This window comes from Panthera tigris, chromosome B4 (genome assembly GCF_018350195.1).
Source record: "Panthera tigris isolate Pti1 chromosome B4, P.tigris_Pti1_mat1.1, whole genome shotgun sequence".
NCBI classification, from domain to species: domain Eukaryota; kingdom Metazoa; phylum Chordata; class Mammalia; order Carnivora; family Felidae; genus Panthera; species Panthera tigris.
Window position 1 is genome coordinate 18,621,773 of NC_056666.1, and position 14,165 is coordinate 18,635,937.

General features: G+C 40.3%; 1 protein-coding gene and 1 pseudogene across 4 annotated transcripts in view; both read left to right on the plus strand.

Annotated features, from left to right (window-relative positions):
- Positions 1-14,165, plus strand: part of PLXDC2 (plexin domain containing 2) — a 446,499-nt gene that overhangs the window by 259,993 nt on the left and 172,341 nt on the right. The window lies entirely within an intron of this gene.
- Positions 3,558-3,806, plus strand: LOC122240716 (annotated as a pseudogene).

The window sequence follows — 14,165 nt, forward strand, 5'->3', positions numbered from 1 at the left end:
TTCCAAAGAGAACTAGGAAAATGTAAGCGGTTTGCACCTGTTGTCATAAGCCTTGCAGATTTGGCAGCAAGAAATTCTGGGGTTTTGAGAGCAGACCAGTGAGAGAGGGTAAGTGAATTAGAAATGAGTAAAGCCAGAACCAGTGGCATTCCTCGCTGTGTGGCCCGGGACACTTTTATATCGGGATGTTCTTATGGACCAAACATCTGTGTCTCCCAAAACTTATATGTTGAAGCTCTAACCCCTAGAGTGGTTATATGTGGAGGTGGGTCTCTAAGGAAGTAATTAAGATTAAATGTGGTCATAAAGGAGGGCCCTGGTCCAATGGGATTAGTGCCCTTATAAGAAAAGGTACCAGAGAGCTCATTTTCTCCCTGGGCACATTCAGAGGAAAGACCATGTGAGGACTTACTGGGAAGGTGGCTGTCTGCAAGCCAGGAAAAAAAGCCCTCAATAGAAACCAAACCCTGCTGGAACCTTGATCTTGGACGTTCCAGCCTCCAGAACTATGAGAAAATTAATTTCTGTTGTATAAGCCACCCAGTCTATGGTATTTTTTTTATGTCAGCTTGAGCCAACTCATACAGATGTCCAAAGGGCTTAGTGACTTTGGGCTTCAAACTCGGCAGGAGTCAACTCCAGAAATACAAATTTTCTGGAACAATGTGATTCGTTCTTGGCAATGTCCTAATTCTGAGTAACCTGTCTGTTAGCCAAACTATAAGAAGCAGGAGCCAGCCTCTGGGAAGCAGAAGCTTGGCTGGGTTTCAGGATTGGCTACATCAGGGTGGTAGAATGAGAAGGGCCAGTAATATGTTCTTGAAGCCAAAGCAGAGAGGCATTCTCATTAACCGAGACATTGTGGAAGGTGGGTAGGTGGCTGCTTCTCAGTGAAGGCATAGTGTCAGGGACCAGTGCAGGCCAGAAGGGATGAATTCCAGACCACAAGATTTCTCAAAAAGGACAGGCATACGTGACAACAGACAGCTGTTGGCTACTTTCAGTAGATACACTTGCAGAGAAGGAAGGACCAGCCTCGTGGAACAAATGGCAAATACCTTAATCTAGCATGCGGTCAAGAATGCGTAGAAGGAGGGATTTCAAGACCAGCTCTGGAAGGTGCTGAGGAAGGCAGTGGTGCAAGTGAGGAATTACATTAGTTCTGGGTCTGTGAAAGTATCTCTGTTGAGAAATAGGTGACATTTTAAATATTGTCCAAGTGGCTTCCTTATTTCAGGGTACTCCTTGGCCAAGAAAGAGCTTGTCTGTTCTATGTAGACACAGAATATTTAAACGATTTGCCTTTTCTATGCACGTCCAGATGGCACACCTTTCCGGTCAAAGGCAAAAGCGTGCCTTTCTTCTTCCTCAAGAGGTGATGGGCTGTCCGTACAATGGCTGATCCCTCAGCATTTCTCATGCAGTTTGCCACCATGAGTACCAGGCTCTCTCGCCTGTTGGAGGAGGGAGGGAAGCCGTTACTCAATTCTGTTTAAAAAACAAAAGTCTTATTTTCACGAACTAAACCGGAATCGTGTTTTTCAACATTTCATGCCTGGCCGGGGGGTGCCGCTGAACTGGTGAAATGTTGGAATGAGTAGCAGACTGCCTCGGAATTACCTGGAGTGTTTCTTATACACGTGGACATCTGGTCCCTGCGTCAGACCTGTGTACATGGGCCAAAGGAGAATTTCCATGTAGGAGGGGCAAAGCGTCAACCACCTGCTTGGAAGATGAGGGCATGGGAGGGATGAGCCTAGTTAAGGGTCTTTAGGCTGAGATTGCAAGTATGCACACCGTTTTTGCATTTCAATGTTCACACTGCTTCATTCTAATAAAAATAGCAGCATTTTCAAACATTTCACATTTCAAAATGCATGTAAGATTTTTATTTTAATTTTTTAAGGTTTATTTGTTTATTTTGAGAGACAGTACAGCGGGGGGGTCAGAGAGAGAGAGAGAGAGAGAGAGGAAGAGGGAGAGAATCCCAAGCAGGCTCCCCACTGTCAGCACAGAGCCCAAAGCAGGGCTCAAACCCACGAAATTGTGAGATAGTGACCTGAGCTGAAACTAACAGTCAAATGCTTAGCCAACTGAGCCACCCAGGCACCCCTAAGATTTGTATTTTAATTAATTATCATCTTACAGGTTAGACAAGGCAAAGCTGATGTGGATGGTGGGGACTAAAAGCCCCATCCCCAGCCACTGCTAGGCACCCACATTTCCTACTAGATTAGGCTTTGTGTCAGCAGGACCCAGAAATCTGAGTTTCATCAACTCCCAAGTGATTCTCATATTTATTATGCCTGCTAAGGGGACGATACACATTTTAAGAAACACACTGCCTTTATGTAATATCTGGTCTGTGGAGACTCTATAGTAAAAATGAACTTGCAAAGATCTTTCTATTTGCACCATGGAGAAACCAATTAGAGGTTTTAGGCATAAATTCAACTACAGCTGCCTATAAACCATAAGAGGAAAAAAAAGTCACTACTCATCCCTAGGTAGCGGCTCTAATTATTTTCTTGTAATAGTTTGACAGGTCAAGATTTAGACTACTGAGCACAGTGTTGCCTTTACAAAGCCCAATGTCACCTCTGTTTTGTGTCTGTCTTCTAGAGTTTTTCACTGGGGACGTGTACTTTTTCTCCCTTTTCTTGTGGTCTGGCAGTATGTAGAGATAGCGCCTGATGTCTTTCATTAACTTTTCCCCAAATCTGTGCTCTAAACTATAATGTGATTTATCCCCCCTACGCATTCTTTTTTTTTTTTCTTTTTTAATGTTGTTTTCTTTTGGAAAGAAGGGATTTCTGCATAGTCTCATCAGGATTTTTCAATGCAAAACAAAGCACAGGTTGCGGTCTCCCCTCAGCAGGGTGCAAATGCAAAATTTTGGATAGCCACTTCAAGTTAACGTTATAGTCAGATGCTATGTGGATTAGATCTCAGAAAGGGCATAGCAGAGAAGACTTTATTTTTTCCCTTTCTCAAGATAGGATTCCATGAGACCCTATCTGTTACCACCACCTCATTCAAATAAGTCATTCTGAAAGTGAACAACATTTGTAGGAGTTCCTTGAAAAAGCGAGCCTACGGCACACCAGAGCTACAGGCAGAGAAGGCGTATAAATGCCAGTCTGAATAACCACCGCGCCACTTTCACTTGGCTTATATTAAAAGCAATGGCTTTTCTAAGATTGAAGTGTTCTGTACGAGAGCCTTTTGTACCCTAAATGCAAGGCAAAGGGACATATTAAAAAAAAAACAGTTCTTCTAAATTTTAAAGGACAGGGAATAAATTCATAATGAAGAAGGAACTTTGTGAGTCCCCGTGGTGGAAAGGCAGAAATAAGAAAGAAAAGATATCAAAAAATATCGTTATCGGGGTCTGGATTTTATGACATATCGATCTATTTTGGGTTGTTAGTTCATCTGTGCATGGCTTAGCCTTTCTGACGGGAGTCAAAGCTGCTTCCTTTTGACCCACCCTATAGGGGCCAGCATGGACCCCAGCATTTTATCTGGGAACCACCTATTAGATTTGTAGACCCCCCATCGCTTCTCGGCCTTTTGGCTAAGATCAAGTGTAGATTTGTAGACCCCACCCTCAAGCCCCATGCTTCGACTTGAGGAAGATGTCTTCCTATGTGCTGCTCGGCTTGAAGATATTGAGAATCTACCTATAACTCACATCGTTTAAGATAATTTATTCACAGTAAACACAACATGAAAATGTTCGGTTTGCTGAATCATTTTTAAAATTTTCGCCAAGGTGTCCATTTCCATGTAGTAAAGTACAATCCGTTATCTTCATTCCATTTGCCTTAGCCAGAGGGTGGCTTCAACCCATAAAAACTGATGTTGTCCAGTGAGATAGTCGTTTGTTGAGCTACACGTGTAAAACCCTGAATGATCATGCAGTCACCGGGACTTTCTAACCTCAAGTGATTTTTCTTCCCCAGTGCATACCGTTTAAGTATCTTGACCTTGATACTTGGCAGTTGGACACCCTATGCCTGATAAAGAGCCACTCAGTAGCAATGAGAAAGTAGTATCTTAACCTAATGAAGTAGATAATTTAAAACTCAGAGAAGTATATTTACAGTTTGCTTTAAAACAAAAATAAGTAGTGGACATCTAGAAGCAGCATTTTTGTTATTGGACCATGTGTTTTATTTCATTAATATCCTTTTGTTAATGATTTCTTTACTACCTCTGACATAACTGTTGGTTATGGCATTTGGTTACACCACCCTTCCTGTGCCTTAACTCGAATGCTAATGAATTGCATTTTAGCCTGTATAAAATGAAAGAAATGGAATATATAAATCCCCATAGTATAGGCTCTGTAAATCATTATTCCTTTTTTTTTATTATTTTCAAAAAATGATCTAAACAGCAATGGGTCAAAGAGTGAAAATTTGAATACTTCATAGCACCGAGGACCTAGGCGGTCTGGAAGTGTTTCAAATCTACTTTAACTCTGTTTCTGACAAGTGGTCCCTAAGTGTAGATTAAAGATTTCTCCTAATGCTGCACTTTCTGAGCCAATGCTTACTTTATATAGCTGCAATGAAGGAGCTAAATGTTTCCAATACGTATTAAATTCATTTTCAGTGAAAAATCCCAAGGCAAATGAGAATTTATAGCCTTGTGTTTAAGAAGAAAGTGAAATTATGAGTGAGGGAGATCTTTTTCTGGGTTGAAAAGAATTATTGAGGTTCAACCTTTCAGCGAACCTGTTGTCAGTACTAGCTATTTTTTCTACTTCTCCTGCCCGCAGTTCCCTTCTTATGGCAAGGAACCATGCTGGACATGATTGGTAAAGCAGACTAAAATGGGTGATCTCTGTCTCCAGGAGAGCTGGAGGTATACAATATACCTGTGTAGGAATATTATGGTATGCCTATAGTGGACCATTCATATTTACCACATGGTAGACATCAGAATATGTTCATTAATGGTGCAATGTCTATAGAGTAATATGGCCTCCGTTCCAGTCCTGCCTCTGCAAGGGATTCTCTGTCCCCCACTCCTCGGCCTCTCTCTCTCTTTCTTTTTTTCTCTCTCTCTCACAAAAATACAACATTAAACAATTTTTTTAAATAGTTTTGTACCTTCCTCTCTTCGTTTTCTTATCTGTAAACTGGCTATTTCAGTAGCACCTACCATACAAATTGTTGTGAGAATTAAATATTATGATACATATGAAATGCATAGACTAGTCCTTGGCAAATACTAAACACTCGGTAAAGGTTAGCTGCTTTTTATAGTTGCTAAGGAATATTCCACAATTCATCTGTTTCCCATAGAGATACAGTGAAGGCCCAGGTTTCAAAAACAAACAAACAATTTCTACCAAATGTATTGTGAGTGGATTTGTGGAAGAGGTAGGATTGGATTTGAAGCTTGAAGGGAGAGGAGGATTTGGGTGAGCTGAGAAGTTGGAAAAGTGAATTGCAGGCAGAGGAAGTAGAAAGTCAGGTACCATGTTTGTGACACGGATGGAGGGCGATGAGTGGTCCAGTTACTTGGGCAGAAGACACCTGGAGATAAGATCAAGAAGGTAGGTGAGAAATACTACATGTAAGTGTCTTTGGTGTGAGGAAGGGATGGAGTTTAACTTGTTAACCACTAAGGCGGGGTCACTGAAGATTTGGGGGAGGAAATGGTTATGATTATTTCTTTGTTTGCATTGTGAAAGGCACATAGAAAGCTGTGCCCCGGTCATCATTTCCACTGTCTGGTTAATATACAACGGGAGTTAAATTGAGCCAACACAGAAAACTGGAAATGAGGAGATGGAGTGAGGGGGATAGTGCATTGTCAGAACTATCACACTTAATAGTTAATTAAGAGTGAAGAGAGAGCCCAGGAGAGAATAGCAGTTAACTGGTAGAAGAAAAACAGGATAAATAGCACTCTGATGCATTTTGTGAGCGTCCCACCTTTCAATGGTCTCCATCTTGACTTGGTAACGATACAAGGGCCCTGTATCCATTGTTTTCTTTTTTTTTTTCCAAGACCCTTTGCATGTGGGTAAGGAAGAGGGAAGCCTGAAGTTCCTCCGACTTGCACACCCTGTAAACCATGAGGTTTGTGTAGTAGTGTTGCTTTGGGCACAGCTGAGCCTTAGGGAAGTTGGCTCACCGCAGTTGCAGCCAACCCTTCACCACTGGGTAGACCAGCTGACCTAAGTGCTGGGTGCCCGGTGCCCACAGACATAACTGGTGGTTCCGTTCCCATTCTTATATCACTTTTTTGGAATATGGCAAGAGAATTAAATAGCAAACAGGAAAAAAAAAGTCCATATATATATTCTGGATATCGGGTTATTGTTTAAAGTTCTGGCATGATTTCTACCAAAATCAAGTCACAAGAGCTATTTAGCACAAGAAATAAAACAAAAGGCAAAACTGACATCATGGTTAGGTTCACCAACAAAATCTGAAATGACAACAGAGGGTGAGAAAGCCAAAATCCAAGCAAGAAGTGGCCCCGGGCAGTCATGAGCAGAATGAGTGTATCAAATGGAAGGGAAAATACAGAGGAAGATGTGTTGTGCAGTTCTCCTATTTCCATGCTGTAAAGACCATCAGGTGTATGCATTTACCCTTGCTTTGCCATCTGGATACATTCTTCTCACTGGCTCACCCTCCCTTGTGCTACATCAATGTGATATTTAAACAATAATTAATGCCTTGATAGAGTTACTCATTAATAAGGTAAACACAAAGTCAGAAAAGGTCCTGAAATTCTGGAGTTGTGGATTTTCTTGAATATAATACCTGTGAACATTCCAGAAACATTATATACATGCTACATGTTGAAAACAGAGTGATTTCAATGTAAATTGTCACTACTTAGCTATTTTATTGGAAACCCTAGAAAATAATTCCCTCCAAAACAGATTCTAACAGGTAAAGTTTCACCACATGTTAACATTAGTTGAAAAAGCATACCTTTAAACAATATTGGGAGTATCATGAGTCTGGTATTCCAGCTGTACAGTTTCTTTTTTATATTTTTATTTTTTAACGTTTATTTATATTTGAGGGGGGCAGGAGGGGCAGAGAGAGGGGAAGACACAGAATCCGAAGCAGGCTCCAGGCTCTGAGCTGTCAGCACAGAGCCCGATGTGGGGCTTGAACCCACCAACCGTGAGATCATGACCTGAGCTGAAGTCAGTCACTCAACCGACTGAGCCACCCAGGTGTCCCCAGTCGTACAATTTCTAATATGAGGAATTTTGGGACACCTGGGTGCTCAGTCGATTAAGCTTTTGACTTCGGCTCAGGTCATGATCTCATGGGTGGTGGGTTCGAGCCCTACATCGGGCTCTGTGCTGACAGCTCGGATCCTGGAGCCTGCTTCGGATTCTGTGTCTCCCCCTCTCTCTCTGCTTCTCCCCTGCCCATGCTCTGTCTCTCTCTGTCTCTCCAAAATAAATAAACGTTAAAAAAAAAAATCTAATACAGAAGAATTTTTTCCGAGAATACTCAATCAAATGTCTAATGAATAAAACTTCAGACGTGGTATCCTGAGGCAATAGGTAATAAATCATTCTGCTTCCTGGGATGCAGTCAGGATGAATGTATCCTTGTGAACTTCATCTTTGTCGGTTCCTCTGTGATTTGAAACATCAGTGTACAGATATGTCCAACCCAGAAGCTTCCGGGGCTTCTATGGACACACATATCCATCAACATTCTGAGCATCTCTGTGTTGAGTCTCCACAGGAACCTTAAGGCAGTGCTGAATTCAACACCCCACACCCCGTCCTCAACCCCAGAGCCCCCCTCCCCCTGTGTTCCCTGCCTCCGGGAACTGAACACCACCTACTACTTTGTCCAGATATGAAATCTTGCTGTCCTTCTTAACTTCTCTCTTCTCACTAACTCTCGTCACATCTAGTAATTACCAAGTCTTGGACAATTGTACTTTTTAAACTTTCTCTAGTGCAACAACTTTTCCACATATTCTCTGTCTTCACTTCTGCCCTCCCTTCCCACACTGAGGTTTCAGCCATTCTTAAATACTTCTGGGTGCCAATAACCTGGTCCCCTTATCTCAGACCATTAAATGCTTCTCCTTCTCAGGTCCTTTACCTGCCTTATCCCTGCTGGTCCTTCAGGATTCAGCTTGATGCGCTTCTTCACAGAAGCCATCGCTGACCACCAAGACTGAGATCAGGGTTCCTCCACTGGTTCCTCCACTGGTTCCATACCTGGTCCTTGCCTCTTACTATGGAGCATTTATTCCTCCATCCTGCAATCGCCTGCCTTTCTCCTCCACTCCCCTCCAAGCCCCTGAGGGTATAGCTGTCAGCCCAGCACCTAGGCCAGTAACTGTCATAGTAAAGACCATTAATAAGCATTTGCTGAACAAATGCATGAACTAACGTTGTAGCTCCAACCGCAATCTTAGATAAATATTGACCAAGCAAAACTTAACATCTATTATATTCTAGGGAATTTAACACATGGATAATTTAATGAATGCTTTTCTATGAATAGATGTCTGTTCAGATTGTAGTTCTGTAATACACTATGGGATGCAATATATGTGATTGAGGAGCGGTGCTTTTAGCTTTAAAATTAAGCCTCAAATTGATCTTATGATAGAAATCAAAACATGTTTACTTTAAGCTCTATCCAAAAGTCAACTGTTCATAATCGGTAACATCTCAGTTAATGGTTGAATTTTTGTCTGTTGACTTTGAAAATAAAGATTCCAATGTACTTAGATAAATATTTTTTTATAAAAATTCTATAGTATTAACAGTGCTTGATGCATAGTATAGTAAGTGCTCAATAAATATTGGTTGAATGGCAATGACTAGAAAGGTATTAGAAACTTAGAAAGATGTTTAAAATGCTTATGAGGTACTCAAATTTGGAAACCGGTTTTGTATACAGTCTCACAGAAGTTGATTGTTGACAAGGAGGTCGGGAAGTGAGTGTCTCAGGTTTTTTTAAAGAAACATTTAATATCTGTGGTAGGATGAAGTATGACCACCCAAATATCAGTTTCTAATTACTTAGAACCAGCAAATGTTACCTTATAAGGGAAAAAGATGTCTTTGCAGTTGTGATTAAGTTAAGGTTCTTAATAGGGAAATTATCCTGGATTTATCAGGATGGGCCCTAAATGCAATCACAAGTATCTTATAAGAAGAAGGTAGAGGGGGATTTCATAGACAGAAGAAGCTGACAATATGACTACAGAGGCAGAGGCTAGAGTGATGTGGCCACAAGTCAAGGAATGTTGGAGCCACCAGGAGCTGGCGGAGGCAAGGAGCAGATTCTCCCCTTGAGCCCCCAGAAGGAGCACAACCCTGCCGGCACCTTTATTTCAGCCCAACAAAATTGATTTAAGAGTTGGGCCTCTGGAGCTGTGTAAGAACAAATTTCTGTTGTTTTTAAGCCATTGAGTTTGTTACAGCAGCTTTAGGAAATTAATACAATGTCCATGTGATCATTCCTTCTTATAATGTATAAACTTGAGATTATAGCTACGTGACTGAAACAAATAAATCTAGGAATAAAATAGATATTTCATTGGGTTACGCTTCCGTGTATAGAACAATTTCATGCATAAAAAGAAATAATCATATTTATTCTGGTTTCCTCCTCCTTCCTCATTCTTTTTTTTAAAAATGTTTACTTATTTATTTGGAGAGAGGAAGAGAGACAGAGAGGAAGAGAGAGAATCCCAGGCAGGCTCTGCACCAACAGTGCAGACGGGCTCAATCTCATGAACCATGAGATCATGACCTGAGCTGAAATCCAGAGGCGGATGATTAACCGACGGAACCCACCAGGTGCCCCCCTCATTCTTTACATTAGACTATAATTAAGGAGAATGTAAGAGCATATTGGTAGATTATAGAATGTGAATCTAATCTGTTCCTTTGAGTGTATGTCTTGTTTCCAAAACATTTTTATAGCCAAATTAGATTTTCATAGAGGATTCATCACCCTTGTTAAATGTCGTATGAGCTTTGGTTCCCTCAACACTGTTGCTCATAGGCATGATATTTATGTTTTATTTATGTATTTTTAAATGTTTTATTTATTTTTGAGAGTGAGAGAGAGAGAGAGAGAGTGAGAGAACGACCAGGGGAGGGGCAGAGAGAGAGGGGGATAGAATCCAAAGAAAGCTCCAGGCTCTGAGCTGTCAGCACAGAGCTCGACATGGGGCTCAAACTTGTGAACCACGAGATAATGACCTGAGCCAAAGTCAGAAGCTTAACCGACTGAGCCACCCAGGCGCCCCTTAACCTGTTTTATTTTTGGAAAACACATTTATCTCCTAATTATAAAATGAAATCTGTGAAATGCATAAGAGAACATAACTTAAACAATAAACTCTGCTTTTAAATTCAAGTGAAGCTATTATGTAAATACTGGCTTATTCTGCTCCCCCCCCCCCCACATTAACTGGAAACAGCAAAAATGGCATGAACAGACATTTATATTCTGTTATACGTGGAGAAGACATGTGTATACATGAATATACTTGGAGAAAACCTCAAAACAGTGCAAATAATTTACGGAATATTGATCTATCTATTAAATCTTCTTTAAAGGAAGTCTTCATCTGTTGCTTAATTAACCACTGGATTTTTAACGGAAGGAAAGGAACATAGTATCCTGTGCACTCATGAAAACTATTTTGATATGGTTTAAAAGATTGAGATCATCCTCAGCATCAGTTTGTGCGAATTACTACAGACAGAAGTTTTATGAATTATTTCTTTAATTCTGACATATCCCGAGACACAGACAGTAAGCAGTCTACCCAAGGCTGCACAGAGAGATTTAGCTAAGACTGAAACTCACATGGGTTTAATTTTCTGTCCAGTGTTAGACCAGGATTTCTACTACATTTCTGTCAAGGATTGTGCCTTCAAAGTGATTCAAGAAATCCTATGACTGGAAATGATGAAGGACTTGGGCTGCCTTACAACTGGGATTCCTTTTCTGCCCTCATCAAAGTGCAGTAGCATTGTTTCCATAGGAAGTTGCCGAGGCTCTGATGTGGTTTTATGTGCATACTATCTTAGGGTGGTAGAGGGTTTATCTGTAAAAGCCAGTGAGATCTTGAGCTTTTTTTTTCCTTTTGTTTCCATTCCTTTTCTGTCTAAAAGAGGAATGTTATTACCTATTACCTCAGGATACCATCGCTGAAGGATAGATATTTGATTGAATATTCTAGGAAAAAACCCTTCATATTAGAAATTGTGCAATTGGGATACCATACTCCTAGTACTCTTAATATTGCTTAAAGGTACGCTTTTTCAACTAATTTTGACATGTGGTGAACGTTAATGGTAAGGATATATTTTGTGAGGGAGTTATTTTCCAGGGCTTCCTATAAAATAGCTAAGTACGGAATGATTGCTTAGCTCAAAGCCATATTGTATTTGGCACGTAACGTGTATAATGCTTATGGAATATTCACATTTACTATCTGTAAGAAAATGTCACAACTTCAGAAGTTCAGGACCTTCTCTAATTTCATTTTTGCCTTGTGAACAAATTGCATTTATTCAAGAAACATTTGCTAAGTGACAATTACAAGTACGGCTAGGAGGTGTGGAAAGAGGGGGTGCCAGCCTTGTAGAACAATGCCATCTAATGGAACAATGGCACTCACAAATGTGAGCATATATGTAATTAAAAATGTTCTAGTAGTTAGTTACATAAAAAGTGAAATAAATAGGCAAAATTAATTTCACCATATATATACAGTATATTAACATTTCAATACACAATCAATATTTCAATTATTAATAATTTGTTTCATTTTTTGGCCATCAGTCTTCACAGTCCAGTGTGTATTTTTTGCATGTAGCGTATCTCAATTCAGACCAGCCACATTTTATATGCTCAGATGTTACACTGTGTGGCTCATCCTACCTTATTGGACAGTGTAGGTATAGAGATTTGCAATTTACTGGATGCAATAGGTTCAGTAGAATTTGTGTATTTCTAGGGATATTTACAAAGTGAGATGGGAACACAAAGTGGGAAACAAGGGATTCACTTGGATAAAGAGGAAAGTGATCAAGCAAATCTTTTTTTAAAGTTGCAGATAGGAGCAATCTAAAAAACAAAAACAAACAAAAAAAAAAAGGTATGAGAGCTATGAGAGCACACCAGCAATAGAAAGGAGAGAGATCAGGCATGAGTAGGTATCTTCCAGATTTCAAATAATTTGGTGACTAGTAGAGTATTAGGTACACCAGGGGAGGGGAAGGTGAAGAGAAGGCAGTGGAAAAAAGAATGTGTAGAAAGTAGGTTTCAGATGGAATTGTTAAAAATCCCTCTGCGCTCTAACAAGGAGTTATGGACATTGTCACACAATCTAGTGCCACTGGATTGTTAGGAGTTATGAGATGTTCATTAAGATCAGTTGACTTATAAAAAAGGTTGCGTGGTCAAATAAGTTTGTGTAACATTGGATTAAATACAGATAAATTTATTTCCTCTAAGAATTTTCAGTCCTTATGATATTGTTTATTAAAATTCATAATGGAGATATGTAGTTTTTCCCTAATTAATTTGACCATTGAAATCTTTTCTTGTTCCCCAAGGACCGTCTTGCCCAACCAATGTTCTCTGGAAAATTTGGCAAATGCTGATTTAAGTAGAGTCTCAGCTGGGATAAAAGGAGAACACTGTGTGACATTTCAAAAGTCTCTCCACTCACTTTCTTGTCTTAATTAGTATCTGACTTGTGGGTAACCAATCCCTCCATGCACATTTCAGTTTTGATTCAATGATTTTGCATACCCCCCTTTTTTGATCAGGACTAGAGAAATCAGTTGTGGAATTAGTACCTCATATAACAACCTCACCATGGAAGGAAATGATATTATAGGGGGAAATTGGGATGAAAAAGAACCTTCCTCCCCCCCCCCAAAAAAAAAAAAGGAAAAGAAAGGAAAGGAGAAGAGAGGAAAGGGGAGGGGAAGAGATCCAGGAGAAGGAAGAGCTGGGAAGAAGGAAGGACAGGATGGCAGGAGTGAGGAATGGAGAAGAGGGATAGGAAGGGAGGAGAAGAGATTAGAAGCAAGGAATTTGATTTCAGTTTTGACAGAAGAGAGCAAATGAAGAAAACAGACTCCGTAGTCAGGGGAAGGAGAAGGAGGCACAGTGCCCAGATTTTAAGGGAGGAGATAGTTTTAAGACAAATGTGGTGCCCAACAGTGCCAGATGGGGTAGAGAATCAGGCAGGAGAAATCTTCATGCCATGAGGACTCCAAGCTTACGTTCTGTAAGCATTGATAGTCTCTGAGGCTAAGTAATTATTTTGTATGTTTGATTACAGAGATTTCTTTTGTAATTATAAAACTTGAAAGTTCATGCCAATTTATGGATATATGTGTTGGGGAAAGGGACTCAGGAAAAAAGTGTTAAGTGATGAATATAAAATCATTACAAGCATTGGACAAGCAGTGTGCGCTCTCTAAAGGTAGGGTCTAACTATTTGTTTCATGCGTGAAGAAAGAGGCATTTAACTTCCTTCTTAGATTTCTCTGAGCAAGATTTTGAGAAGAGCAGTTCTGCAGGTTTTTCACTTGGCTGTTTTTTCCGACTTCCCTAGTCATTTCTGTCTGGTAATCTGCAGATTGCCTGCTTGTTGTGCCCTGGGAATAGAGTTCTCCTGGGCCCACTGAGAGAGATCAGTGCTCTGAATTGATCCAGGAGCATTTGTCTCCCGTGAATAAGTAATTTAGAGTTGAGAGCATATTTCACACAGCCAAAGGTAAGAGACGTCTTATTTCACCAAGAAAGAGGTCATTTGAAGCAGGAGACACAGAGACTGTGCTTAAGGTAATTATGTGGACCAGGTGGTCTTCACAGCTAGGGCTGACTTTGATGAAAGAGAGATCATAGTCTGAAAATAGCCCGTGTCATGTTGAGTTCTGGAGGGAAAAAAGGAAAAATTTAATAACCGGCTTTGAAGTGAATACCAATATTCTGTCATCCCTCACTTATTTTCCATGGCAGATTAAAGATACTATTACTATTTTCACCTTGTTTCTGTAGGAAAATTAAGAGCCCTGCTCTTTTTCCATTTCCTTAATTTATTCCTGAAAAACTTGTCCCAGTTATGCCTTTTGGGTTGAGCATGAATCTATTTGTTTTCAC